Source organism: Mesocricetus auratus, unplaced genomic scaffold (genome assembly GCF_017639785.1).
Source record: "Mesocricetus auratus isolate SY011 unplaced genomic scaffold, BCM_Maur_2.0 Super-Scaffold_100048, whole genome shotgun sequence".
Classification (NCBI taxonomy): Eukaryota; Metazoa; Chordata; class Mammalia; order Rodentia; family Cricetidae; genus Mesocricetus; species Mesocricetus auratus.
This window is the reverse complement of record NW_024429225.1, coordinates 3,052,532-3,079,361: the sequence shown is the minus strand read 5'-3', so window position 1 is coordinate 3,079,361 and position 26,830 is coordinate 3,052,532. Positions and strand designations below refer to the sequence as shown.

Here is a 26,830-nt window from a genome sequence, read left to right as displayed (position 1 = left end):
GTGTGGCATCTACCAAATCAAGCGCTGGTTCTAGATTTGCTTTAGGAACCTACTTCTACTCATGGAACTCACCAAACTAGAGTTAAAACCAAACTAAAACAGCTAAGAATAACAACAGCAGACCTTAGGTTCTACATTGACAATGCTATGAAGTGGTTGCAGTGATTTGTCCCCTCTAAAACTCATGCTTAAATCTGACTGACTGTATGTACACTTTTGAAAGATGGTAGGACATCAACACGCTTGTTAGGTCTCTAGTGAGGTTGGCATTTTTCTCACAAGATAAATTCTCACAAGAATTCAGTGAATGTGGGCTCTCTTGGGGCTGCATTAGTTAACCACAGGAGAAGGTTTCTTGATTTACAAAGAAGCAAGAAAATGATAACCATATCTCAGATAAATCAATGTGTGTCTGTGATAACTTCAAGACAGTACAGATATTGGACTTGACAGAAAGAACATTACAGAAACTCTTATATTGTGTTCAGTTAATTTGGTTACTTACACTTACACCCCCGTGACCAACAGCTGACAAGAAAACACTGAAGGGAGGGAGGCAGGCTTATTTTGAACTAGGAAGCTGAGCATGAAAGCTAGAATATTCCATGGACAGGTCTAACTTGCAAAGGCCCTCAATTAGGGACCTACTTTTTCTGTCTAGACTCTAACTCTCTAAGATTCCATAGCCTAAATGAGCCTATGGGGGAGAGTTCAGTTCAAGTCAAACACAGGTTTAAAAATTGTTTATTTATAGCAGGTCCGTGGTGGCGCACGCCTTTAATCCCAGCACTCGGGAGGCAGAGGCAGGCGGATCTTTGTGAGTTCGAGGCTGGGCTGGACCCACAGCCTCCAAAACAATACAGAGAAACCCTGTCTCGTAAAACCAAAAAAAAATTGCTTATTTATTTAGAATCATTATATGTACCGTGGCATAAAAAATATCCACCAATAAAGAAAGGGGAATGATATGGACTTGTAATTCCTAAAGTAAAAAGTATAATTAGTAAACAATTGCATACCTCTGTCTCACAATTCTTCAAAAAACTGTGAACTGGAATTATGATATCACTTCTTGCTAATTATTCACACAAGTTTGATAACGCATAGCCTAGAGTTCCCTGTTTCAGTTAGACCAGGGCTGACCAGCAAGCCTGTGGGTCTCTTGTCTCTGTCTCCCAGCACAAGGGTTGCAGAGGGATGTTATCACAACCAGCTCTTTGAAGTGTGTGCTGGGAATTTGAACTCAGGTCCTCATGTCGCACCGCAAAGACTTAACCCCCTCAGTTATTGCTTCTTTGGTCCCTCAATTCAGCTCTTTAAGGCTTCTGACTTTTCTTCTTGTCCCTCTTTCTTGTTCTTCTTACACCCAACTGAGGGGTCTTTCCAGGTGTGCTCTCTTTAATCTGTAGTCTTTAGGAAGTTTATTCCACTCCAGGAATGCTGCAGCTCATTGCTCTAGGAGTAAACATCAATTGTTACCTGCTTGATTTCTCTTACTTCTGAGGTTTACAGGATTGAGGAGGGCCGATGAGTCTTGAAGAGAGACCATCCTTGAGATATGGTCCTTGTCCTTTCTCTATACGCATTGGTGACAGGCTCAACTCCTCCCAGCCACAGATGACTAAAGTCACCAAACACCTTGAGCACCCTTCACTTCTCTACCTCTCACAATCAAAGCCCAGGTACTATTTTTTGACATCTTCCTCTTCAACACGTTACAGTTCAAAATGGGGGGGGGGTGGTTACTCATAATACTAGCTCCCTCAAGTAAGTACTATCTACATTTTGGCTTATTTTTGAAATGCATTTTAGAAAGTTACTGTTATAGTAGGCATATACTGCTTTGGCCTCTTAATTCACTTATACGTACCAGTGTTGCTCCATAATGTCCTTAGCCATATTTCAATGACTGTACAATTTTCTTCCATATTAGTGTAACTCAGTTTACTCAATAATTCTGGATCAGCTGTTTTTCTCAGCATTAACTTTAAGACTATTTTACTGTTGCATAACTTGGTGATGAGCAACAATGAGAAGGTTAATTTACGTAAATGTCCTAAATTGGTGTTACTATGCTCAATATGATTTTTTAAGCTCCTGGTACATATTACTAAGTACTTTCCAAACCGGTTGGACTGTTTCACAGTTTATTGTCAAATCAGCTGATTTTTACATATGATGTGTGAATGAATGCCCATTTTTTCTATCTTCTCAGCTAAAATTGACCACTAGCAATCAAAGTTCTGTGAATAATTGGCAAGAAGTGATATCATAACTTTCCTTAAGATTAGTGAGACAAATATATATATATATATATATATGTCTAGTAGTTGTTATTTTTATTTTAGGAATTATAAACTCATCTCATTCCCCTTTCTTTACTGGTGGACATTTTGTTATGCTACCATACAGATAATGAGTATAAATAAGTAAGCAATTTTTAAGCCTGTGTTATGACTTGAAATGAACTCTCCCACAAAGGCTCATTTTTAGTTTTTCTTCCCCAGTCGGTGGTGATATTTTGAAGGCTATAACACATAGAATGTAGGTAGAAAAAGTAGATCCCTAAGGGAGGGTCTTTGAAAGTTAGATGGGCCCATGGCTCTAGCCTGCAAGCTCTGCTTCCTACTCTAAAATAAGCCCTCCCTCCCTCCCTCCCTTCAGGGTTTTTTGTTAGGTGTTGGTTACAGTGATGTAAACATAAGTAACAAGCTGATTAAATGAAAATATGTATGAGAGTTATGGTAACATTCTTCTCCAACAAATGCAATATCTACATTATCTTGGAGTCGGCACTAAAATATATTGATTGTCCTTTACTGGAGAAATGGGTCACATTTTCTTGCTTCTTTGTAAACCAAGATGCACTATCTCCAAAAAAAAATAATAATAAGGCAGAGAAGCGATTGAAAAAGATACCCAGTGTCAATCTCTTACCTCCACATGTGACCACTAAGCCAAGTGCACCACCCCACACATGTTCATTTGGCCATACCATACCCCTCCATGCTGCTTCACTGAATTACAGTTTCTTTTCTCAGACAAGTGCAGCAGCTGCTCATACTGGCCATTCCTTGGGGAACAGGCTTCCCAGCCTTTGAACCTGAGCTGGGCCTGTGGTTTGCACTAAGCAACAGAATATGTTGGCAGTGGTGAGCTTAAGCTCTAAGCAGTCATTTGCTCTCTAGGGAGTTTTCAGACACCCTATAAGAAATCCTAGTACCCTTCACATACAGAGGGGAGAGGTCTGGAGACTGTATGGGGAGAGAGCCAGACACCCCTGCAACACAGCTGAGGCCAACCTTTTAGCTTGTCCCTGTCAGGTGTTAGATGTGCATGTGAGCCATCAAAGACATTCCAGCCCCAGCCACCATCTGATGAAGCTTCGTGATTAAATCCCAAGTGATGTCCGTAAGAGTATGGTCCAGCTGAGCCCTAGCCCACTCATGTGATCATTTGAAATAACCAAATGGGTCATTGTTTCATGCCTCTGAGTGTGCTGTGGATTTTATACAGCACCAGATAACCAAACCCCACACTAGTCTAAAAACCTGCCATACATCGCATTTCCTTACCTGGAAAACTGAGTAATTATGCCTCTGTCATAGACTTGCCATGATGGCAAGTCATTTTCGGTGTTTGTGAAACTTTTCCACTAAGATGAATCTGCCAACCAAAGACAGTGAAGACATATATATGAGGTTTGGAGGGTATGGCAGTTCAACTTGTGGATAATTGTGGGAACACCAGACCTTGAGCAGAGACCCACTTCCCCTTCTGCCTGGGAGTAGGCAGCTGTAAGGCAATGTTTAGTAAAAACATGTTTACTAAAAGCGATACAATAAGTTCCTGGCCACTTCCCCTTCTGCCTGGGAGTAGGCAGCTGTAAGACAATGTTTAGTAAAAACATGTTTACTAAAAATGATACAATAAGTTCCTGGGAAAGGCCTTCCCACGGAAACCGCCCTGACCTCGACCTTGTCCAGAGACTAACCGCACCTTCAAAAACCCACACACATCCACCTCTGGTGTCAGAGCAGAACCAGCCAGGGGAGAGGAGAGAGCAGAAGCTTCTCTGGTGGGAGCCTTTCTTAGGAAGTTTTCTTGAACCTTTTTGGAGCCTGTTTAAAGTTTTCTTTACATCGTTGAACGAGTCTCTGTGTTGTCAATCCCCGACACCCTCCGCACGTTCTCGGACACAGGCCGCGCAGCAGACGTGACAGATAATGACCTCCAAAAGACCATCAGAAAACACAGATATTTACATTATGATTCATAACAGTGGCAAAATTTCAGTTATGAAGTAGCAGTGGATATAATTTTATGGCTGGGAGTCACCACAACATGAGGAACTGTATTAAAGGGTCCCACGTTAGGAAGGTTGAGAAACACTGGCTTACAGCATTCCCTAAATATATGGTATTTCTTGGAAGGCTTGTGGTTCATATTAAATCTGTCAGCCAATTTTGATTTCTACACAAAGTGTCCTTGCAATGATTTTTTAAATGATATTTTCAGTTACACACACCCTGGTTGTCCAGTATCTCCATTTTTCTAGAGTGCCCTGGTGAAGCCCGTTGAATATAAGTACCCCATTTGAAGATGTATGTGCCCGCAATCTGTCACTGATCTATGAAGGAATTGCTCCTAAGAGGAGGACGGCAAGGGGTGGTCCAAACAGTCAAGGGAGATCTAGGAAAGGAGAACAGAGTAGTCATCCATCAGTTGCTATAGAAAGCCTGTTTTGCTACGCTTGCAATTGCTGTGCCTAATGCCATGGCCAAGGCAACTTGAAGGGAAAGGGGTTTATTTCATCTTACAGAGTATACGCCCATCATGAAGGTAAGTCGGGGCAGGAACTTCAGGTAGGAGACTGGAGTCTGAAACTCAAACAGAGGCCTTGAAGGAAGACAGCCAACTGTCTTGTTCTCCATGGCTTGCTCTCAGCCTGCGTCTTTATACCACCCAGGACCACCTACCTAGGGGTGGCACCACCCCAGTAGGCTGGAGTCTCTATGAATTGTCAGTCAAGAAAAGGCCCTGGGACTCACCTGCAGGCCAGCAGACTGAGGCATTTTCTCAGCTGATGTCCCTCTTCTTATGTCACTATAGCTTGTGTCAAGATGGCAAAATCCTAACCAGGAAAAAGCCATTGGGTTGGATGACTGATGAATCATGGTACTCAAGGTAATTCTGAGTTTCCAGGGGGAATCAAGGAGCTGGGGGCAGGTGAAGGTAGATAGTTTGGTCTCCAAGGATATCTGACAAGGGAATAGAGCTCCAGTAGGAATGGGAACATGGAGGGAATTCTGTTCTCTTGGACTTCTTTTAGAACAGAAAGTTCTGCCCACATTTTTGAAGATGGAAAGAAACGTAAAGAGGATGAGGAACTCGAAGGACACAGAAAGAGGACCGATGGGATGAGAATGAGGACTCCGGAAGAGAGGGGAGACTTGGGACAGTTCGTACAAGTGAGGGGGTTGCTTTCGGGCTGTAGAATGAAGGGATCAGTTCTGCAAGTGGAGGGGAAGCAGGGCAGGGAGGAAAGACATGCGGCCGTTTGGAAAGAGGAGGGAGTGACATTGGTCCATATAGCACCTCAGAAGAAAGATGGCTGGAGGCTTCACACGTGGAGAGGTAAGGAAAGAGTGCTGATGCTGCAAGGATAAACGGCACGCTTACTGAAAGTAAAAGTAAGTATTTACTGTAGAAATTACTCACAAGAGGCCAACAAGTAACCCAGATGAGCCGAGTAGTTTTCCACCTCCAAACTGGAAGCCGGAAAGCTGGAAAGAGAGCGAGACTTCCGCTGTTCAGTCTTTTATACCTTCCTCCGTAACGCCCCCTAGCCATGCCCAAAAGTGGGCTTGGCTAGTGAAGTAGTTCACCGCCTATGTCCGTATACGTCTTTAGTCATGCCTAAAGTGGGTGTGGTTAGCCGTGTGGGAAACCACCCTTTTATTACCTCATCTGTGTGCGCCTCTAGTAAGTCACATGGTTAATGGTGGAGTTCTGTTTTCCTCCTACAGCGTGCATCCTGTGACATCAGTCCATATAGCACCAGGGCACCTCGGAAGAAAGATGGCTGGAGGCTTCACACGTGGAGAAGTGCCGGGTCGGGGGGTGGGGGGGTTGGGGGGTGCAGGAAGACAGAAGGACTCATCAGCACAAGCCAGAGAGAGAGAGAGAGAGAGAGAGAGAGAGAGAGAGAGAGAGAGAGAGAGAGAGAGAGAGAGAGAGAAGAGATGCCTGTGGACACTCCCCAGCAGTGACATTAAAGGATGGGCAGGTCAAGAGGAAGTGTCACCGTGTCACCGTGGGCATACTCCTGTGGTAGCATCACTGGCCGGGACGGTGGAATGTGACTCAGACTGAGTACACGGGGAGTGAAGGAGCAGTTGACAAGACGCAGCAGACATGACTAAACTCTCGGTGTGGACATGGGGGTAGGAAAGCTTGAAGACAGAGGCTTTTGTGTTTATGGATCTTAAAATACGGATTGCGGTCCCAAAGTGTGATTATGGTTTGAAGGGCTGACATAGGACGAGGGAGGTCTAGAGTTTCAGGGAAGTAAGATTCCTGCGGACGATGTGACAATCAGCTTTATGTGTCAGCCTGGCTCCTGACACTCGTTCAGGCATTGCTATGAAGGAATTTTGTGCCTGTAACTGAAGACCATAATCAGATGGCTTTAGGCAACCGAGAGTATCCTGGGTCCTGCCGCAAGGCTGAGGGTGGAGCTGGCATTTCCTCAAGGAGGAAGAGGTCTGTCTGAGCTCAAGGCTTCAGCTGGTACCTGAGTACTCCAGCTGGTTTGCCCTGAGGCTGCTCTATGGGATTTTGGACCTCCCTGGCTTGTCCCCACAGTTACACAAGCCATTCCTTCCAGTACATCTCTTAGTGCGTTACCTCCCCAGCAAATATCTCCCGTGTTACCCCCTGTTTCTGTTTCTCTAGTGGGGTCCTGACAAACACAGAAGGAATAATCCAAGGAAAAGAAGCAGAAGTGTTTTTTCCTTATCCTGCTCACTTTGATTTTTGGCACGTCCCTTTAGCACAAAGACAAAAAGACGGATGTCGTTCAGTTTGAAGACAGAAAAAACAAAGGATGGATGGGTGGGTAGATGGATGGGTAGATGGATGGGTAGATGGATGGGTAGATGGATGGGTAGGGAAATGACTGGGTAAGTAAAAGAGTATATGAATGATTAAGGAAATGGCGCTATATGCTACATAGAAATAAATTCTCTGTAAAATAGAAGAAAGCATTCTTACATCTTGCAAGACTTGAAGCAGTGTAATAAATGCTAAACTGTATTTTCCAAACCTACAATTTCTGGTAACATAAAATATTTGTTTTCTATTTTGACCATAAATTTAAAATATGAAAATCACCAAGAACATCATCAGGCACCCCCCAAGTCCTTAAGTCACCTAGAGCTATTCTGTGAACTCCCCAGTGTTGAGCAAGGTGTGAAGACACAACACAGGGGAAATGCTGACCTCTTACGAAGTAGATATGAGAATGGGGCCTGGGATTCAGCCGTCAACAAGTGCAGAAGCAAAACTCCTGCCTCCTCTCTCCCTTGCTCCTTGACCTCTTTGAGACAGAGAAATGAAACAGAGCTTGTGTGTGTGTGTGTGTGTGTGTGTGGTGTGTGTGTGTGTGTGTGCGTGCGTGCGTGCGTGCGTGCGTGCGTGCGTGCGTGTGTGTGTGTGTGTGTGTGTGTGTGTGTGTGTGTGTGTGTGTGTGCGCGTGTGCTTCCTGACTTTCATGAGCCGGCCAGTCTGATCGGCAGAAGAAGGGAAGGACAAGGAGAAGCTGGAAGATCCCACCAAGCACCCTGAGCCTATCCTTTCCTCTTGACTTTCTCATTCAAACTTTGAGGCACTTTTAAGAAGACAGAAACACACCGCCCCTTGACAGTTTGTGGACATGTTAGGTCAGATGACACAGACAGATGGGAGAAGATCACCTTGGGTGTTGGCTCCCCACCCTAGAGGCACATGACATCGTGGGGCATCGTTTCTGAGGACTTGGGAAGACTTTCTCTACTTGTGGATAGGAGGAAGCCCTGGTCTACCTGACCTCTGGCTAATGTTGGGGTTCAGATTTATCTGGTTACCTGCAGGACGATGTTATAGCAGCCATTATGCATGACAGCTAAGGGAAACTCTTGAGAGAACATAGCCTCAAGGAAGAAGAACCAGGCTCAGTAAGAAGAGAATGGTTGCTAAGAATTCACAGAGCTGTTCTTCTAAACACTCTAACCATTAGGCTGAACAGCCTAATGGTTGCATTAGCAAATATTACTTAAACAAAAGGAGAGACTTCTACTACCTTGTCACAAACCTCCCTCTAGGTATACCATGCCATGCACGGGGGGGGGGGGCACAGACCAGAAGCATCTTGTCCATCGCGTCCCCCTCCCAAAATATTTGCATTTCCCTGTTTATTTCCACGTATAGTTGACTGGAATGCCAGCCTGTTCCTATGTGGCTCTTGGTGTCAGTTTGTAATTTTGATCGAGGACAATGAATGGCAGCCCCTTCCACTTTCTCCTCTGTTGGGCTACCCATATTTCAGTGACCTTAAATTTCCCTCCAGGTTGTATCTTTTGTCTTCCAAGTGAGGCAGTGGTAGCCCTGCCTCCAATCAATATCAGGAAACTGAGCTGAATGGCAGCCAGGGGGAAGTGGATGGCTCTGTCTGCTCTTGAACACCATCGGAGCGTTCATTGTTATTTAGAACCTCTTGCAAATACTGCCAGCCTTTTTAAAGAATAGTCCATCCCCTCCCCAGGTTCCTAATGAATAGAACCGGGGTTCACAGAGATAACCAGTGGAAAAAAAAGGAAACATCCACAAACAACCCCTCCCTCTGCGACCCTTTCACCTTGCCCACGCCTGTGGGCAACTTCAGTGGCCTGGTTGCTAGGCAACGACCCCTCCCTCGTTGTCCTGCATTCCTCTGCCCCAAACCCCTCCCTCATTTCCCCTATTTAAGCCTGCGCGAGATTCTCAGTATATGCAGCTTGGTCAGCCATGTTGTCTTGCTGTCCGTTTCACGCGTCCCTTGCCCGTCATTCCAGGTTCCCGTGGGCGGGCTAGACCATCGCTGTGCCCTGCTGGCCGGGGCAGGATGCCACAGAACAAATGAAACAGCACCTTCCTCAGAAGTCCGCGAAACCCTGTGTGTAGAAGAATACAGTCTTTCGCCTCCCTGCTAGATCTTGGCCCTCTTTATTTTAAAGGGGAAAGAGAGAGACCGCCTCCTGGGAATTTTTATCTGCCAAAATGGAATGCTTTATTCACACGCGTGTTACAGAGAAGGGCCTGGCTGGCTTACAGATGTGTGGGAATGTGCTCTTGGTTTCAGCTTTCAATTAACTTTCAGGATTTATTGTTCCTGGATTTGTACCCTGAGATAGAAGTGATGGATCAATAAAACTTGGAATTATCTAACAAGAGGCCAGTTTCTTGCTTGTTATTCCTTAATGATAGAGTCCACCAGGTAGCACTTGTGTGTATGAGAGCCAGAAAATCAATAATGCCAAGGTAGTATGATACGCTGGAATTAAGTGAGCAATGCTAACATGTTGGTGGGAGAGAAATAAGGGCTGAGCAGGAGGCAGCGTCGCTGTGCCTAGAAAGGTCTCATGCCTTTCAAGTTGACACTGAAGACAAACATCACGCCCTGTCCCTGCTCCAACTTGTCCCTCTTCTGTGAATAAGAAATTATTTAAAGATGGCAAAAGCTTCCCTATGACCTTTGCAGCTGCTTGCTTGCAGTGTGTTTTGGCTGCTTACTGAAGAGAAGAAGAACAAGAAAAAAAAAAAAAAAGAGTCCAGAGATGAATTGTCAGGACATTGGCTGCTCTTCCCATCAGCTTTAGAACATTCTGTACTTCGTGTGCGCCAGCAAGGGCGCGCTGCTGATGAAGGGCTGCTAAGCGACCTTGCGCAGTAACGCGCATACGCAAGGCTGTGCTCGCCAGCCACAATGCTCAGGCCCCAGCTCCTCCAACTTTGAGGTTTCCTTTCATGCCCTGCCCTGAGAATTTCCTTCCAGGGGAAGGTGTAAGATGCAAGCGCATTTGAAGATCTGCTAAAGAAAACCGTCAGCCGCACCTGGCCTGCTTCTAAGCGATTTGGGAGCTGTGTAAATCAGTATCCCAAAATTCTCGCGACAACCCATGTAGAAGCGGGGAGGTTTATTTGTACCCCAGCTTGAGCGCTTTCGGTACATGGGCAGTTGGCTCTGCTGCTTTGCATCTGTGCTGAGGCTGCACCATCCTGGTGGGAGCAGGGGGCAAGAAGCCAAGAGCGAAATAGAGAGGAAGTGTAGAGACCAGGGTACCCATACCCTCCCCCTGCCGGGGCATGCCGTCAATGACCTAACACCCTTCCACCACACCACACTCCTGAAGAGTCCACTACTTTGGGGTAGTGCTGTAGACTGGGGACTACGTCTTCGACTTACGGGTCTTTGGGAGACTCTTAACCAGGGCACTGCGGGGGCTCTTCTGTTTGACGAGTCTCTCCCAGTTGTGCAGGGACCCCCATCCACTGATCGTGGAGGAAAAGGGCAGTGTGGAAGGGGGCTAATTGGCAGTAAGGTCTTGGGGGCTAGTATGGATGGGCACTATGGTACCGTTACAGCAACCAGAAACTACTGAATTCCAAACTGCTTCCTGAAGAGTCCCACAGAGAGGTTTGGAATCCATAGAACATATTGTCGCTCACCGCTAATGAAAGTTTTGGTGACCTTTCAACTCCTACTTGGAAATAGCTTGTTCCTGATGGAATTCCTTCCTTCCAAGGACAAAGTTATAGCTGGACCTAACAGGAGAGTTAAAAAACAAAACAACAAAAACAAACACAAACAGTCTCAACACTGACCTTAGTTTGCAGAGAAAACAAGAACCTTTGTTCTGGATCTCTCTGTGAGGAAAACTTGACGGCTTTCGTGATGTTCACTCCCAAGAAAATGAACAAATAAACAGTGCTGTCCTTAGAATTATTTATAGAGGAGAATTTTGTCGTCAGGGAACATGTTGGCTAATCTGTTTGGGCCAAATTCTCCTTAGAGACGGTGGCTAATAGAAGGAATGGGCAGGAAATATTAGCATACGCAATGCTATTCAGAAGCCTCTGTTTCTCTTTATTTCTTGGAATGTTGTTTAACGGCCATGCTCAGCGTCAGGGGGAATCTGCATCCAAGTCCATCTCCCTGCTAAGTGCTATTTTGATGATTTCTGGGGCTCAGTCTCAAAGAAGAGCTGACCTCAACGTCCAAAGGCTGCCACTTCCAACTCACATTGTGGACGTTCCCTAGCAGAGCTTGCCACCTTCCTGCGGCTAATTAGCATGGCTACACAGCCTCTGCGGTTAGCAAGGTAATTAGTTGCAGAGATAAGTGGAGATTGGGGAGGTTTGAGACACAGCATGTTTATTGAGCGATGTCCCCCGGATACCAGAGCCGCTGCCTACTTGTTAAAGAGACCTGAATTATTATCTGCCCAGAGTTCCAGGTCCCTAGGAAGAAGCAATGTGGTAATTAGAGCCTTTATGGAAGTAAAGGATGAAAGAAATGTGTGATTTAGGACATAACCTTTAGAGTGAGGCCAAGGGATGCTTTCTGAGAATATTGCTGTCACACGGGGAGGGCCGCAGACTCAAAGGATGTGCCGGGGCTTCAGTGGAACTTCCTGACATCTGGGAAGAAGAGACAGCTCAGACAGAATTAAAATAAATGCCTTCTCTAGAGCGGAACAGCTAGGCAAGAATGTTTCAATCAGAGAATGGGTAGACGTCTTCGTCATCTGCAGACTGAGCATGTGATAAGCACCTAGGTTGCAGTACCATCAGGAGGAGTAAATCTTATATTATGATGCATGTAGTAACGCTCATGTATGCGTTAGACATTATTAGTACTGTCGTTGCTTATTGCTAAAGGAAGTTCAGAGGCTTTAGCTAGGAGCTTGGACTAAATGACCTCAAACCTCAACTCTTGGGCCTGTGACTTAGTGGATTAATGGTGGAGATACTTTGCACCCCAGAGATCCCTTGTGAGAAGTACTGTCTATTGCTCAGCTGTTCTTTTGAGCCGGGCAGATATCTTTGGAAGAGTGATTGTCTCCTTGTGACGTTCTTGACCTACTTAGATCAACATGTGTTTGCTTTTTGTTTACTACTTACACTTTCTGCTTACTTATACACCCTTGGTTCCTGAAAGACTTTAGGCAGAATGGGTTTTAAAGTTTCTTTTTTTTTAAATTACATTGATTTATTTATATTTAGTTAGTTTTTGAGACAGGGTCTCTCTCTATATACCCACAGCTATCCTGAAACTCACTGTGTAAACGGGGCTGGCCTCGAACTTACAGAGGTTCACCTGCCTCTGTCTCCCGAGTGCTAGGACTAAAAGAGGTTGGGCCACCACATTCAGCTACACTCTATTATGTGTGTGGAGACCAAAGAAGAACTTGGCAGAATGAGCTCTCTCCTTCAGCTGCATGGGCCCTGGGGATTAAGCTGAGACCATCAAGGTTGGTGGCAAGCACTTTTACCATCCCCCAGCCCTAGGCAATACAGTTAAAGTCACTTTGGGTATATTTCGTAACATGTACTCAATTTAATGCTCAGCTTTTTAAAAACGGGATTTTGACGCCATCATTAACTACATGCTGTGTGCGGTGACTACGTCAAACACTCCCAAAAGCTGTATGTAGAGCTGAGAACCACCCCACCTAGATAAGCCAGGACACTCTGCTGACTGAGTCCTCTGTTTACCCACTCATTCACTTCAGGGTCTCATCAGGAGTGCCACCTGCACCGGCAGCTAATGGCTGTCTGCTGGTCAGCCGCTGGATGGCAGATGTTGCCCCACCCCTTCCATTTCACCGCCAGTCGCTCCTTATCAGCCAGTATCTCCACCAACCCCGCCAAGGACAATGTTCGAAGTCCCTCAAAGTTCCATGTGGTTTTTGTTTAACCCTGGCCCCTTCCTGATGCCCGTTCTTCTGAGCAGTTTTTAACTTTGTCAACCTGATAATGGGCAACAACACAACCTCTACAAACAACACTGTAGTTAATAGTGAAAGACTGAATTCTTTACCCTCAAGGCAGGAATACCATGTAACCACTCCTGTCTGAGATCAGACAGAGGGGGTTTAGTCAGAGCAATAAGGAGAAGAAACTAAAAGCCTGTGAGTTGAAAAGACATAAAACTTCCTTCATAGGCAGCACAGTTCTATTTATAGAAATCCATCAAACAACGAAATCTACAAAACAACTACTAGAAGTAAGGAAAATCATGATCAGTGAGGCTTTCTCTGGAAGCTGACGGGGACAGATACAGAGACCTACAGCTAAGCATCAGATGGAGCTCTGGGAATCCCACAAAAGAGGGGGAGGAAGGATCGGAGGAGCCAGAGGGGTCAAGGACACCAGGAGAACACGGTGTGGTCTGCCATGTGGTGGTATATGTGAGGGAAAGATGGTCTCCTCCCCCTCCTCGGCTCCTCACTACCTGTGGTGGGTGAGGGAGCTGACCCAGCCCTCACCAGCTGCAGCACTGGGGAGAATGGACCCCTCATGTCACCTGAGCAGCACAGGAGAGCTTACCATGTAGACACGGGATTGGGCAAGCCGGCCCTAAAGCCATGAGAATAGGATGGCTCCCCCCACACTTGCATCAGGCCAGGAAGCTGACCCTCCCCTTTACCAACCCCAGCACTGGGGAAAGTGGGCCCTGCGCCTCATCTGGGGCAGCACAGTAGAGCTGACCCTGTTGACTAGGATGGGGAGGAAGAACAAAGGTGAACTGCCCAAGAATGTGAGCACGGGCGATCCGGCCCCACCCCCTCATGTACCATATGGTGTGGGGGTGTCCTCCCCACCCCACCCCTAAACCCCATCCCTCACTGCCTGCGGCAGGTGGGGATGCTGGTCCTGAGGTCCCAAGAGCAGGAGAGCGGTCCCTGCTCCTCACCAGCAGCAGAGGCCCCTGCACTTCACCTGGGCAACACAATAGAGTTGGCCCTGGTGGTGCATGTGTAGGAGAGGACACTGTGGAAATGACGGGTAGAGATTCATTTACACATACACACAAACAGAATGAATAAACGTTGAAAGTATCAGATTAACAAAATGGTAAAGACATTTTTAAGATAAAGAAAGTTACCTAGAAGGAAACCTGGGTATCAGGAAAGAAGGACAAACACTTATAATGGTAGGATGCAGGCAAATAAGAGTCTGTTGACTTGGTTTCTTTAAAAACAAAGGGAGCTGTTTTAAAGCAAAAGTTGCCTTTTTGGCAGGCTATAGTGTATCAAGAGGGTATTCTGTAACTATAGAATGAGAGAGAGATTTTGGGGGGTAGCGGGATAAAGAGAACTACAAGTTGCCAAGCATCTACATTTTCTGTGCAGGGGTAGGACTATAGCCCCCCACCCCGAGCCAGCAGTTGGGTGTGTCTGGTGTAGGGTAATCACTGTAGCAACTGCTAGCAATAGTGCCAACGGCACAGTTGAGCATCAAAAACTTGACTAAAATGGAATTCTGTGAGCTGGCGCACTCAATAAAGCACTTGCCACACAACTACAAGGACCTGAGTTGGCATCCCATAGCCCAGATGAAAAGCTGAGCACAGCACACACATTTAACCCCAGCACTGGAAGGGAGGCAGAGGCAGGCAGGGTCCTGAAACCCACTGGCCAGTCAACTAGCCAAATCTATGAGCTTAAGGTTCACTGGGATATCCTGTCTCAAAAAAATGAAGGTATCGAGTGATTGAAGGAAGATACCCAGCCACCTATCATAAATCATTGGCCAGACAACACACACACATACATGTGCATCCGTACTCATGCCCCCCAAACTAACAGATATATGTAGTATACATATACTAATAAGTACATATATTACATACACACATGCACCTGTACACACACATGCCTCCTCCACTAAAAAGTTACATACATTGCACACATGTACATACATGTACCTGCACACACGCTAACAAGTGTAACATGAATAAATAAAAGACCCAGAGACTAATATTGGTGTTCAAACTTCAAGCTGAAGATTAGAAAAATGAAGTAACAGGGGCCAATAGCTCTAACCACTCCCTCAGGCTGAATGGGCTGATCCTACCCCCTCTCCTTAGCAAAACTGTAGAATCCTGAAACTGAATGTCTTACTATCCTCAGTGTGGCTGGAGAATGAGTTCCTCCTATCTTCAATGTGGCTGGAGAATTCCTGATACTCACTACTGAAGACCCTTCTCCCATCTTTTGTACTCCTTTAGTGCTGGTGTTAAAGGCACGTGATCCCAAGTGCTGAGATCATCTTTGTGGGAGCTGTTTCTCTTTAGGACTGGGTATATCTTGTGTAGACCTGGGTGGCCTTGAACTCACAGGGATCCATCTGCCTCTTAATCCTGAGTCCTAGGATTACAGGTGTGTACCACCACCTCCTAGCTTCTGGCTGCTGAAATTAAAGATGTGTATCACCACTGCCTGATCTCTATAGCTTGAGGCTGACTTTGCTTTCTGAATCGTGAGGCAAGCTTTAATAAATTATAAATAATATATCACTACAATTCCCCTTTTTGTCTAATACAAAAAGAAAAACTACTAAATAAGAAAACTATATGCAATAAGTATATACAATATATATAGGCAATAAGTTCACCAACAATGTCTAGTCCATTTGCCTTTGATAAATTCAGAGAAAATACTTCATTGTCTGTCCTACTTTGGTGAGCCCAAAGTCTTATACCTAATTTATTTTCTATTCTAATTCGCATTATCAAATTTTCTTTTTATGTCTCTCAGTCTTATATAGTTTACATATCTTTAGTGAGTTTCTTTTTTGAATCTGGTAAATAATGAAAACTATAACTATACTAACTGGTCTTCAACTCCCTCAGAGACCCAAGAAGGAAATATTATTAACTGAGTAAGCAGGAAGTGTGAGCAAGTGACTTCCAAAAAAATGTGAGAAATGACAGAAACAGCTGGCTGCCTGAACAGTCACCCAAGGTTCTTCTGCAACATTGGGACATCTGTCTTCAGCCGATAGCCCTAGCATCTCTGACAGACTTTGGACTCACCAAGATAGGATAGACAATGAAATATTTTCTCTGAATTTGTCAAATGCATATGTATTCACCTGCACACATACAAACACACACAATTCTAAATAGAAAGAAATCAGAAAACAGAGAATAAAAGAAAATATAAAGGCGCAATCAAGAAGCTGAAAATAGTGACAAATGTAAACTTAAACATTTGAGTAAAAATGTTAACAACTAATGAATTAGACATTTCAGCTTCACAAAACAAGGCCCAACAGCATGCTGTCTGTAACAGTTTCACTTTAAGAATAAAAGAAGTTGAGGATAAAGAGCTAGAAATTGGGTAGCCATGGTAAGGTTAAGACGAATTAGGATAAAATGTCCAATTCATTAGGAAAATATAAGACTCATAAATGTGCATCTTACAAATAGCAAAGGTTAAATGCATGAATAAGATACAGAAAGAAGCAGCCGGACAGGTGTCAGCCTCATGGCATCATGTAGTGTGGCCCTGTGACTTCAGTTCAGGCCAGCAAGAATTGTTTAATTAGCTTCATGGGATGCATGAAATACGATGATAAGACCCGCATCTTCAGTGACATACAATCCCCCTGTGGCATGAGACCGCATAGATAATACAATGGAAGAGTGAAGACATTTCAGAGCTGAGAGAAGACTTCCACATTGCTGTGTTGGACTAAATAGCCACATGGGGTGGAAGAGTGCAGATATCAGGCCCAGACCTGGACCAATACAGAAGAGAAACATGGCAGTTACTATTCAAGGATCTCATAGTTGCCTGTGGTCATCATCTCCTTGTCATTGACGCCACTCCCAGAATAGGAATGAAAGCTGATGAGTCTGTGAGTGAAATCAGAGCTATAATGACTCTTGGGTGAGTAGTATTGCAGGGGCAGAAGGGGGAGATGTTTTCATTTTCTGGTCAAGGAATTGTGCAGACCCAAAGTTGTCAGGAGCCTTTGCTTTAGGATGAAGCCTTATCAATGCACTTCAAGTGCTTTTCCAATATAGAGGAAGTGTGACATTTCACTGCCGTTTGAGTGTGTATGCCCCTTTGCATCTTGGAACTTTGTAGCTGTCTTTCTCTGCCCTGCCAGTCAGCTTTCAAATCACAACACGGAGACTTATTATTAATTATGAAAGAGCTGCTAGCTTAGGCTTGTTTCTAACTAGCTTTTATAACTTTAACTATATCCTTTAATCTATGTTCTTTTATGTGACTTGGTTACCTTTACTTTGTAAAGCCCATGTTTCTTGCTCTGTGCCCCTGGCATATCTCTGGCATTCCTGCCTTCTTCCCAGCATCCTCTCTGCCCTGGAAATCCTGCCTAGGTATCGGCTGTTCACAGCTTTTTACTAAATCAATTGCAGTGACATACCTTTACACAACGAAAGAAAATATCTTGCAGCAGAACTTAGCCCCCAAGACTATGGTATTAAGAACAAGGATGCAAGCTGGGTGGTGGCCGCACACACCTTTAATCCCGGCACTTGGAAGGCAGAGGCAGGCAGATTTCTGTGAGTTCAAGGCCAGCCTGGTCTACAAAGCTACACAGAGAAACCCTGTCTTAAAAAAAAAAAAGAACCAGGATACAGGAGAGGGTGTGAGCCCTCTCCTTTACCCTTTCTCCAGGTAAAGACATAGCAGGCAGAGTAGTCACTGTCAGAAACACAGAGCCACACCAGATATGGAACCTTCCAGCACCTTCATTTTGTTACTGGTAATTTGATCTTGGATTTCTTAAACCTCCAAAACTGGGAGAAATAAATTCCTATCATTTATAAATCACTTCGTCTAAGGTAGTTTGTTACACTCAGAGTGAATGATCTAGGATATATGTTTATTATAGCTATATTGTATATTTTAAAAATGTTTTCTTAGGAGGCAGAACAGAGAGACCAAAGCAAAGACTGTCAAGTTTTGATGAATGAACCAGCCTTTAAGTCAAACCAGCCATGAAGTTCCCTCCCACCTCTAAACTTGACACTAAATTCCTTTTGCAGTTTATGCCAGTCATGGTCAGTTACTTATCCTTTGTCTCCTTTGTTCTGTCCCCTCCTTCTTTTCTGTGCTTCTAACTAACAGGCTAGCACTATGTAGTCCGGTGGGACTCACAATCCCCCTGCCTCAGCCTCCCGGTTGCTGCATTTATAGATATACTCCACCATGTTTGACTTAGTTTTCTTGACTTTTGTTTTTTTAACTGAAAGATTTCTAACTGGTTCTCAGAGTCAGAGTGATTTAAGTACAAATAAAAAATAATAGTTTTAGAGTGATGATCTGCCACATCTGCATGATGATTGAATTTATGTCTCATATAATTGTATCTATGACATGAAGTTATTGATGCTACAGGACAGGTGAATGTTCCCAACTTCCAACCTCTTTTATTTTTGGCTAATTGGTATTGTATTGGGCATTTTTCCAAACTCCCTGGCTATGAACTTGTCTAGTCTTGTAATTATATCCTCCATGCCGCTGCCAGAGCTACTTAAAAAGAGAAATCAGATCAGTTTATGCATGTTACTGATCTCCCTTTCTCTCTGTTTCTCTCCCTCCCTGTCTCTGTCTCTGCCTCCCTCCCTCCCTCCCTCCCCCCCCCTCTCTCACTCACACACACACACACACTGTTGCTAAGATGTCTAGGTTTACCCAGTCCCCTTTTGCTTTCATCGCCCGAGACCCTCTCCAACAAGCTTGATGTTCACTGTGTCCTCGTCACTTGACATTCACTGTGTCCTCGTCATTTGAGCTCTCACACTCTCCAGCCTTCGTACCTGCTGTTTTCCACTCCTTTACGTCTTCCTTCTGTTTCTGCACTGTGGAACTCCTGCTCATCTTTGAAGACCCTCAACTCAAACACCACTGGGCTAAGGATTTCTGAAACAGCCACTTGGACGTGCACATTTTATTGTAAGGAACTAGTTGTCAGGTTAAACATTCCACAGCTGATTGTTGTGTCTGTCTTCAGAGCAGGCAGCTGGAAACAGCAGGTGAGAAGGAAAGTTGGATTTAGACTTGAATAGTGCCTGCGAAAATGAATTAAAGCTTGTATTGTGCTCCAGGTACCCAACTTCAATGAGGCTAAGGCAGTTCTCCACCATTTCTGAGACACACATATACCCGGTCAGAAAAGCTCAAGGGAGTTACCAGGAGCCGAAACCGACGTGGACATGCCCGTCGCACCCGTTCCCATCACCCCAGATGAACCAGCAGGAGAGCAATCATGTATATACGATTGTACAATTATATATGATATTCCACAGGGTCACACCCTCTTCATTTCAGATCTCCAATATTATAGGAATGTGGCTCTCCCCAGTTTTCCACAAAGCCGATATGTGGTACGAATTAAACTTGCACTATTTGGGGAAGAGGACTCTCAGAAGGATAGAAGCAAGCAGCTCAGCTGAGATGCTACCGTAAAAACCACTATGTCTTCCTTGGCTAAGAACAGTTATTTTTAAATGTTTCCACCATTAGGGAATATGTCTCATTTATATGTGTATATTTGTATCAGAGGCATCCAGAATGTAGTTAACACTTAATGTTCAAGAAAACAACTAATTAGGAAGCATTATTATGAAATAGCAAGTTGACACAGTTATTAACACTTATTTCACATATTCTATTTCTTCTATGTATTTCCTTTTTTAGAAAGCAGAGGTCCAAATCTTATTACAGACAAACGACATCCTTATTGATGAATACCATATGTGACACTAAAAAATAAAATCAGAGCCTATTTGAATGTGGTGCCTAAGATGTAAAACAAATTGTTTTCAGTGGCCAGCAGGGACTCAACAGCTTAGGGACATGAAATAATGAAACCATTAGGATATGTATTCCTTTTTTTTAAAGAAAGAGATTTATTATTTTTGTTTCTACTTATGTGAATCTGTCTCTTTGTATACCACATGTGTGCAATGCCCAAGGAGGGCAGAAGAGGGCAACAAATCTTCTGGAGCTGGAGTTAGGGGCAGTTATGAACTGGTTGATAGAGGTGCTGGGAACCTAACTCTGGTCCCCTGGAAGAGCAGCAAACACTCTTAACCCCCACTCCATCTCTCCAGGCCCCTTCCTATGTGTGTGTTTAACAGCTTAAGAGCTACTGTTTAGCACTTGTTTGTGTAACCATCTGAATAGCATTATAGGAAAGAGAGATTCCTTCACATACATGCCAGGACTGATCTCCAGAGCGGAGCAGACCTGTTTTATGATGGATTTTGGTCAGGTGCTGTCTCCAATGATGACAGAGCAGAGGATTCATTTCAGAATGAATTTCAACAGCTCCCAAAGAGGCAGCGAAGTTGATTATTTTAAGCGTTTGGGATTTGTCAACAAACAGGGTAGAGCACACACTGACTAGACATATGCTTTTGAGGTTCTGTACAGATCTGTCTGTGGTGGCTTGCATGGGAAGCAGAGCATATGGCAGGGTTTTGTCTTTCTCTGGAATCATCTGTGAGGACACATGTTACCTCTAATTACACACCCACACTCTAGCCCATGCTTTTCAACTTTGGTCTGGCTTCTCAAAGCCTCTAACCAATTTTTATTTTTTTAATTATTTTACTATTTTTGATATGTTATGGGACTTTTGTCTGCATGTATGTCTGTGTACCCCATGTGTCCTTGATGCGTGAAGAAGCTAAGAGAAGACTCCTGATCCCCCTGGAACTGGAGTTACAGAGGGTTGTGAGCCACCATAAGGGTGCTGAGGATCGAATTTGAGCCCTCTGGAAGAGCAGCCAGTGCTCTTAGCTGCTGAGCCATCTCTCCAGCCTGGCAGCTTACTTTAAAGAGAATTAATTTTGTATGACCTACAAAATAATTGTGTGTTGGGGCTGTTGGGTGTTAGTTTGACTCCATTAAGCCAAACTGGGTCCAAGGAAGGAGCATCACTCACCCGTTTCCATCCATTCCGCAACCTCCCTGGATCCCGAAGGCAGTCAGACGCAGCGGGAGTCAAGTCAAGCAGGAACTCGTTTATTGGGTGTTAGGAAGCATTTTTAAAGCAAAAAAAACCCACAAAGCTTTAAGGAGGTGGAGCAGCAGCCAACCGATGGTTGTAAAGGTCACCTGATCAGGCGCCAGGACACTCATTGCTTAGCGATCTCGAGCTGGTCGTGGCGTGACATCATCTGGCCTGATCTTGGCAACCAATCATTCCTTTTGGTAAACACTTTTGCACTCACCCTCCTGACTTCCCCTCGGTGTCATCTTTAACTGGCTCGTGTGTCCTTCAATTGTGGGTGTCTCAAAGAGACACTTTTAAAGAATAAGAAAGGGCTTAGCTCGTAGTTCTGAAGCAGAGCCTAGCACACACAAAACACCGGACTTGACCATCCACACTGAAAACAAACGAACAAACAAATAAATACATAGCAAGGAGGTTGAGCTCTATAGCCTAGCCTTTAGACTCTATGTCATGCCAAAGCAGGTTTTGCCTTGTAAAACAATTTACCATCCTACTGAAGAGCAAGGGGCCTGGAGGAAACAGTGGGAACCATTATGGTCAAGCTTCTCTGGTTTGTGAGTATCTGCCATGGGTAAGGCAGCCCTCAAGAGAACCAAGTTCCTTTCATCGCAGACTATAGATAGCTCTTATGGGCTTAGCAAGAACCAATTCAGAAGTCTTTCCTTTGGACCATCTATGCAAATGAAGCATAATTATATAGATTTCCATTGTCGCTCATGACTGATGACCACTGTCTAGGTGTGGGAACACCAGACCTTGAGCAGAGACCCACTTCCCCTTCTGCCTGGGAGTAGGCAGCTGTAAGACAATGTTTAGTAAAAACATGTTTACTAAAAACGATACAATAAGTTCCTGGCCACTTCCCCTTCTGCCTGGGAGTAGGCAGCTGTAAGACAATGTTTAGTAAAAACATGTTTACTAAAAACGATACAATAAGTTCCTGGGAAAGGCCTTCCCACAGAAACCGCCCTGACCTCGACCTTGTCCAAAGACTAACCGCACCTTCAAAAACCCACACACATCCACCTCTGGTGTCAGAGCAGAACCAGCCAGGGTAGAGGAGAGAGCAGAAGCTTCTCTGGTGGGAGCTTTTCTTAGGAAGTTTTTCTTGAACCTTTTTGGAGCCTGTTTAAAGTTCTCTTTATATCATTGAACGAGTCTCTGTGTTATCAATACCCGACACCCTCCGCACGTTCTCGGACACAGGCCGCGCAGCAGACGTGACAATTGGAGGTCCCACTGAGATCGTGAAAGCGAGGTAAGTGGACGGGGTTAAGAAACTATGGGGAATAGTTCCGGGAAGCTAGAATCATTGCAGTATCAACTAAAAAAGTTACTTAAAGAACATGGGACTGCAGTCAAGTCTAAAACCCTAGAAGGCTTTCTAAAATCGATCGAACGAGCCAGTCCATGGTTCATTACTGGGGGAAGCTTAAATATTCCAGATTGGGAGGAGGTTCGCCGTGATCTTCATAGACTTTTACGAAAAGAGGGATCTGAGTCCTTGCCCCCTACGACATTCTCCTTATGGAGATTAGTGAGGGGAGCACTTTTGACAGATAAGGTTCGTCACCGCCAGGTAGTTCAGGACACAAAAGAGGCTTTTTTAGAGTTACAAGAGACTGAGACTCAAGCCTCCTTGAGTTCAGGGGCAGAGAGTGATGATGAAGAGACCGTGATTGAAACTAGAGGCTCCATTGTTAGTGAGGATGAGGAGGAGTCTCTTAGTAACAACAAAAAAACGGGTAGACATCTCCGGGCGCGACCCAAAAGAAGGACTCCGGTCAGAATCGGTTATATCCTTCTCTATCAGACCTAGAAAATGGAAGTAGCTCAGACTCAGACTCGTCACAGTCTGAAAAGGAACGGTTACTTGCTGAGATCGCGGCCCTTAAAAAAGAACTAAAAAAGATTCTAATTAAGGAAAGACAGGACAGGGAGAGAAACCCTTCCCCATACTCTGAAAAAAGGGACTCCTCCTATGAGATAACCCAGTCCTTCTTGGACCTGGAGGGAAGACCCAGAGGAGGGGTCCAATGCTGCCAGGTGGTGGCCCCAGTAATGGAAGTTCCAGATCCGAACAATTCTGGACAGGTCATTAGGCGTCATAACCCTTTAAATTTTAAGGATATAAAACAACTTAAAGAGGCAACTTTAAATTATGGCGCACAGGCTCCCTTTACACTTTCCTTAATGGAATCTTTTGCGTCTCTTAATTTGACACCTGGCGATTGGCAGCAGCTTTGCAGAGCAGCTCTGTCGGGGGGAGATTATTTGATTTGGAGAGGTGAGTTTCAGGAAAGATGCAGCCAGACAGCCCAAAGGAATGCACAGGCCGGACAGCCCCAGAGAAATGTGGAGATGCTTACCGGAAGTGGTCAATACGCCACCATTCAGCAGCAAATGCAATATGACATCGCAGTCTATGCCCAAGTGGCAGCAGCGGCCCAAGGAGCTTGGAAAGCATTGCCTTCCAAGGAAGGAGGAGATCATCTGTCCAAAGTCCTTCAAGGACCTTCCGAACCTTTTCAAGACTTCGTAGACCGTCTCAGTCAGGTAGCAGAAAGAATATTTGGGGGCATTGGGCCTGCGATGCCAGTCATAAAGCAGATGGCATTTGAAAATGCAAATAAATATTGTAAGGAAGCCCTTCGCCCCTATCGCAATAAAAGTCTAAATGACTATATCCGGATCTGTAGGGACATTGATGGGAACTTCATCCAGGGCCAAGTGTTAGCTGCTGCTATTCGGCCCCAAGTGGGGAAAGAAAGACCTACTCTGGGAGGGAGAAAAACATGTTTTAGCTGCGGTAGGGAGGGACACTTCCGTAGAGAGTGCCCTCAAAATAGTACTACGGGTCTCAAGAGACCTGGTTTATGCCCCGTTGTCGAAGGGGATATCATTGGGCCAATAGACTGCTACTCTAAAACTGACTGGGAGGGAAATTTCCTTTCTGCTAATAATAATCAGGGAAACGGGAGGAGGGCCCCGCCCCAGGGCCCCAAAACCAATGTGTACGGGGCAATGACCCCTGCTCTGGGCAGTGGCAGGACTCATTTTCTCCCCCAGAGCAACCCCTTCATATCTCAGACCTCCTTAGAGCCACCTCGGGAGTGCAGGATTGGACCTCGCTCCCTCTGCCCGGGCAATCCTAACACCGGAAATGGGGATCCAGGCCCTCCCTACTGGGGTGCATGGGCCATTGCCCCCAGGCACGGTCGGACTACTTTTGGGACGGTCCAGTACTATTCTTCGAGGCATCCAGGTACACCCCGGTGTTATAGACCAGGATAGTGAGGGGGAGATTAAAATAATGACATCAGTGGGCAGTGGGGTTGTTGCCATCCCTGCAGGAGAACGGATTGCTCAGATACTCCTTCTCCCTACAGCTCCTTGTGAGGCTAGAAAAATTAAAGAGAAAAGGGGCAACCAAGGTTTTGGAAGTACCGGCCCGGCAGCATTTTGGGTAGCCACTATGGAGAACCGCCCCCAGCTTACATTAAAGATAGAAGGCAAGTCCTTTAGGGGCGTCTTAGATTCTGGGGCAGATTTCTCTGTCCTCTCAGATAAATTCTGGCCCCCCACCTGGCCGAAAGAGGAAGGGACAGTGACCCTCCAGGGAATAGGACAGGCTGTGCCCCAAAAAGCCTCAGAATCTTAAAGTGGCAAGACTCTGAAGGCCACACAGGGCTTTTCCAGCCATATGTTTTGCCTGGCCTCCCTATTAACCTCTGGGGACGGGACCTCATGCAAGAAATGGGAGTGGTCCTCACCACTCAGGCACCCAAGTCCAAAAGCAGGGGCCCCCAGATGATGCAAGGGAGGGGCTGGAGCCCGGGGAGGGAACTAGGTAAACTAGAACAGGGAGAGGTTTGCCCTGTGGCATCCCTCCCTTTGGAGACCAGGGCCCCAGGGGATAGGAAGGGTTTTGGCCATTTTTGATGAGGGTCACTGTTGCGCCGCCAGCCCCCATACCCATCACATGGCTATCAGATGATCCGGTATGGGTGGAACAGTGGCCCTTACCAGCGGAGAAACTAAGGGCGGCTCACCAGCTAGTTCAAGAACAATTGGAGGCAGGTCATTTGGTTCCTTCCACGTCCCCTTGGAATACCCCTATATTTGTAATAAAAAAATCTTCAGGGAAATGGAGGTTACTACAAGACTTGAGGGCCGTGAATGCGACCATGCAGCCTATGGGGGCTCTGCAGCCTGGCTTGCCCGTGCCTGTGGCCATTCCTAAAGACTGGCATTTGATTGTCATTGATTTGAAGGATTGCTTCTTTTCTATTCCCTTGCATTCTCAAGATAGTCCTCGGTTTGCGTTTAGCCTTCCTGCGATTAACTTTAGGGAGCCTGCCCTTCGCTTCCAATGGGTGGTGCTCCCCCAAGGGATGGCTAATAGTCCAACTATATGCCAGATTTATGTAGCTGCCTGTTTAGATCCCCTCAGACGTAAGTTCCCTGATCTTTACATTATCCACTACATGGATGATATTCTTTTGGCCGCGGCCGAAGAAAGACAATGTTACATAGCCTTTGCAGAGCTACAGGAGCTTCTGGAGGCCCGAGGATTTATTTTGGCTCCTGAAAAGATCCAAAAGAGACCCCCTTATACTTATTTGGGTCATCAAATTCAACAAACTGGCCTCCGGCCACAAAGACTCCAAATCGATTGTTCAAATTTAAAAACACTTCATGATTGGCAGAGATTCTTGGGAGAGGTGCAATGGTTTCGCCCTTCTCTTTCTATTAAAACAGGGGCTCTTAAAGTGCTTTATGATATTCTTCCTGGGGACCCTGCTCCAACTTCCCCTAGACAGATTACCCCAGAGACCATGGGAGCCTACCTAAGCCAGTTTGAGTGAGATCTCCTAAATCAGTGTTCCTGACCCTTGATGTCATCGAATCTACAGCCCAAGAAAGAAAGAAAACAGTCAGTTCGAGATTTCCAGTTTCTCAACAGACCTGCTGCATTAACCTTCCGGACCCGTGAGTTTTCATCCCGAAGCCAACAAAGAACTGGAAAGACTAACTGTCTGCCCTTGACACACCTTGAAACAACAGAATTCATTTTGCCAGTTTTCCCTTTAGGGGAAAAAAGGACCCATTTAAAATATTTGGACATTGATATGGACTATGATGAGTGGCAAAAGCCTCTTTTCAGTATTTGAACAGGACATGGTCACTTGAAATATCAGACTTGATGGTTCCTATTCCTGGAATCACGACTAGGCCAGTGTATTTTTCTGGAGAAATGCAACTTGTCCTAATGTGACAACTATTGTTCATATTTTTCATAATGCTACATGTGTAACATCAATGATTGTGCCCAATGTATCTGTGCAAGTGCACTTTCTAAATGCTTTCCTGAGCAGATCTTGAAACGATTGTACACTTTATCAAATTGTAAATGTAAATCACATGCGGGTTACCCTTGTAACAGAATGTAAATCATGTGCATGTTACCCTTGTAACAGATGAAGGCTGGTAGAATGTTATGGCCCAGATCTGGTGATGGGTATGGTGATGGAGAGGCGCTATGTCAATGGGGGTCCTGGAAATGGTGGCAGTGGCAGTAGGCATTCTGGCTTTATGCCGAGCTCAAACGTGCCTTGTTCCAGAGGCAAGAGATCCGTAACCAAGTATTGCTTAGCTTAGCCCATGGCAATCCCGATAGCCATGAAGGTTGGTTACAGATGATTTAAGGTTGGGGTATCTCCGATGACGGGCAACCTGTGGG

The 26,830-nt window shown here is 45.2% G+C and overlaps 2 long non-coding RNA genes across 2 annotated transcripts; both read right to left on the bottom strand.

The window, feature by feature from the left end:
* Positions 1-876: 876 nt before the first annotated feature.
* LOC106022491 lies at positions 877-4,042 on the bottom strand. Its single transcript, XR_001197447.2, has 3 exons — positions 4,000-4,042; positions 3,576-3,666; positions 877-1,455 (listed from the first exon to the last, which is right to left on the bottom strand). It is a non-coding gene; the product is annotated as an uncharacterized LOC106022491 (long non-coding RNA).
* A 132-nt stretch (positions 4,043-4,174) lies between these two features.
* Positions 4,175-5,724, bottom strand: LOC106022492. Its single transcript, XR_001197448.3, has 3 exons — positions 5,052-5,724; positions 4,592-4,692; positions 4,175-4,231 (listed from the first exon to the last, which is right to left on the bottom strand). It is a non-coding gene; the product is annotated as an uncharacterized LOC106022492 (long non-coding RNA).
* Positions 5,725-26,830: the final 21,106 nt, after the last annotated feature.